This window comes from Pan troglodytes, chromosome 7, assembly GCF_028858775.2.
Source record: "Pan troglodytes isolate AG18354 chromosome 7, NHGRI_mPanTro3-v2.0_pri, whole genome shotgun sequence".
In the NCBI taxonomy this organism is placed as follows: domain Eukaryota; kingdom Metazoa; phylum Chordata; class Mammalia; order Primates; family Hominidae; genus Pan; species Pan troglodytes.
The window spans coordinates 42,113,098-42,115,852 of NC_072405.2; the positions used below are offsets into that span (position 1 = coordinate 42,113,098).

At 50.7% G+C, this 2,755-nt stretch overlaps 1 pseudogene; it reads right to left on the minus strand.

Moving 5' to 3' along the window:
* Nucleotides 1-293: 293 nt before the first annotated feature.
* LOC134810849 (homeobox protein VENTX-like) lies at nt 294-1,219 on the minus strand (annotated as a pseudogene).
* Nucleotides 1,220-2,755: the final 1,536 nt, after the last annotated feature.

Sequence of the window (2,755 nt, forward strand, 5' to 3'; positions counted from 1 at the left end):
ACACAAAATTTACAATCTTTACTTTTTCCAACTGGAAAACCAGTTTTTCCAACATTTTTTAAAAAACAAATTATCCTTTTATCATATGCTGAAAGCCCTACCCATAACAAGCCCATTTCTGCGTTTGACTCTGTTCACTGACCATTTACTTCCTAAACGGACCCTTTTGGTAACTTTCAGTGAAGAGGTGGCTTTAATAAATATATTCTCCAGAAAGCTCCAGAACCTTTGCGTGGGTAAGGGTGAGAGGTGCCGCCACGATGTAAACAGAACAGAGCAGCTGAGTCCTCCAGGTAGGCGCCAGGTGCGATCTGCACAGACCGCGCGTGCGGGAGGCATGGAGTCAGAGGTGCATCCTCAAAATGCATCCCCCCGTCTCCTGCAGCGCGCTCAGGCCCCAGGGCCCCGTGGACAGACCTGGTCCCAGCGTACGCACGCCACTTCCTGGGCTTGGCCGGTGGTACGCCAGAGGCTGCCCATAGCAGGAAGTCCCCGCAGAGGCCAGGGCCTCTTGTTCCACTTGGCAGAGACCCCAGAGGGAGCCAGGGGGCAGCATCAGAGCCTGGGGCCCTGGCAGGGGTGCCCAAGGGCACGGCAGCTGCAGGCCATTGACAAGGCCAGAAGACGGTGAGTGGAAAGCAGGGGGCGCGTGGAGAGACGCAGAGAAGGGGCTGTTCAGCTGGGAGTCCTGCGTTTGCCGTTTCTGTTTCATCTGGCGGTTTTGAAACCAGGTTTTTGTCTGGACGTCCGAGAGCTGCATCTCCCTGCCAGCCTTTTCCGTTCCAGAGGGCCCAGGTCCTGGTGGTGCTGGAAGACGCCCTCCAAGGCGCGGACCTGCTCGGTGGTGAAGGCTGTGCCTACACAGGGGGCCTGCCAGGGGTTTGGCTTCTTACCCAACCCAGCCACGGCCCCCTCCGGCGCAGGCAGATTTGAGGACCGAGCCTTCTTGATGCTGACGGCCTGAGGGGGCTCCCGGGTGCCGGATGTCTGGCCCGGGCCAGGGTGGCTCCCCGGGGAGACGTCGGCAGGCCTGGGGGTGTGGGTCGGCCCTGAGCAGCTGTTCTGGGAGAGCCAGTCCACAGAGCCAAAGCTGAAGGGCTGCTGCCGGCCACGAAGTGGGGAGGAGGAGGGACGCATGGCGGTCAGGTGGGCTAGAGGGAAGGCCGGGCAGGGCTGGCCAGGCGCAGGATCCACCACCTGCTTCCTTCTTAAAACCTGCTAATGGTTTCTCATCAGACGTGGGGTTAAAAATCCATGGGCCTGTAAGGCCTACGTGGTCCAGGCTCTCCAACCTTGTCTCACACCATTCTCTCCCTTGTTCCTGACGCTCTACCCACCCTGGTCTTCATAGTTCCATCGGGCCTTTGCCTTGGCTGGTTCCTTTGCTTGACGTAGTCATCCCCTAGAGGGTCATGTGGCTTGCTCCTAGTTATTCAGGTCTCCGTTTAAATGTCTCTTACTCAGATGCTCCTCCTAATCACCCATTGTAGAGTGGTCCCCCACCCCTGCCATTCTCTAGTGCTGCTTTATTTTCTTCATAGCACTTGTCACCATTTGAAATTTTTTGTTTGCTTGCTTAATTTGTCTGCTTAATATTCTACTAAGAAATTAGGAATATTGACTAATTTCTGGTCTCTTGATTTTCCCAGTATCTCCCATGCTTGGCATTTAATTGATATTTACTGAATAAAAAGGCAAAGCTGGAGCGGCAGGCTGAGGCTAAATTTTGGAATGCTTGGGTGCGTTGCTAAGGAGCCTGGACTTCACTCGATAGTTAAGAGGAGGGGCATTAGAACTCTTTGAGCAGAGGATTAATACAATTAGAATTAAGCTTTACGAGTACTGACCCAGAAGTAGGATGCAAGATGAATTGGAGAGGGAAGAGAGTAGGAATAAGAGATCTCTTAGAAGCCAAACTTCATACACTAGATGACTTGACTCTTTCCAAAATATTTGATGATTTTCTGGCTTCTTTGCCGTCGTGCATAAGAAACAGTGTGTGGATGCTGCTGTAATACCCTGGACATAAAATCAGTAGAGCATTATTACTTTTTTTTTTTTTTTTTTTTGAGATGGAGTCCCTCTCTTTTGCCCAGGCTGGAGTGCAGTGGCGTGATCTCGGCTCACTGCAGCCTCAAACTTCTGGGTTCAAGCAATCCTCCTGCCTCAGCCTCCTGAGTTGCTGAGACTACGGGCGTGCACTAATTTTTTAACATTTTTTTTTGTAGAGATGGAGTCTCACTCTCTTCCCCAGGCTGGTTTTGAACTCCTGAGCTTAAGGGATCCTCCTGCCTCAGCTTCCCAAAGTACTGGGATTACAGGTGTGAGCCACAGCACCACCTGGCACATTTGCCACTTTCAAATGTCCTTATTTGTTGATAGATTTGTTCTTTCCTCCCTTCCCCTCATCTCTGGACTGTCTTGTTCATCGAGGATGAGACCACATCTTGTTCTCTCGATCCCAGAGTCTGGCACTGAGTAAGGCTCTCAACAAGTGTTTAAGACGTGTTTGTGGGATACATAGATATGGCAAGTAAATCCTTTTAAGTGTTTTCAGAAGGCTGTTATCCTGAGTCATTTCAAATTGGCCCATAGGCAAGTATTTGTGTTGTGAAAAGCAAGGAATGGCACCTTTAATGAACTGGGAGGCTGAGGTAGAGATAAGGGCATGATGAGGAAAAAGATGGTAATTCTGTTTTTATTTTGGTTTCTTCTCCAGACTTTGGTTTATTGTTATGGAGTTTTTCAGGTCATA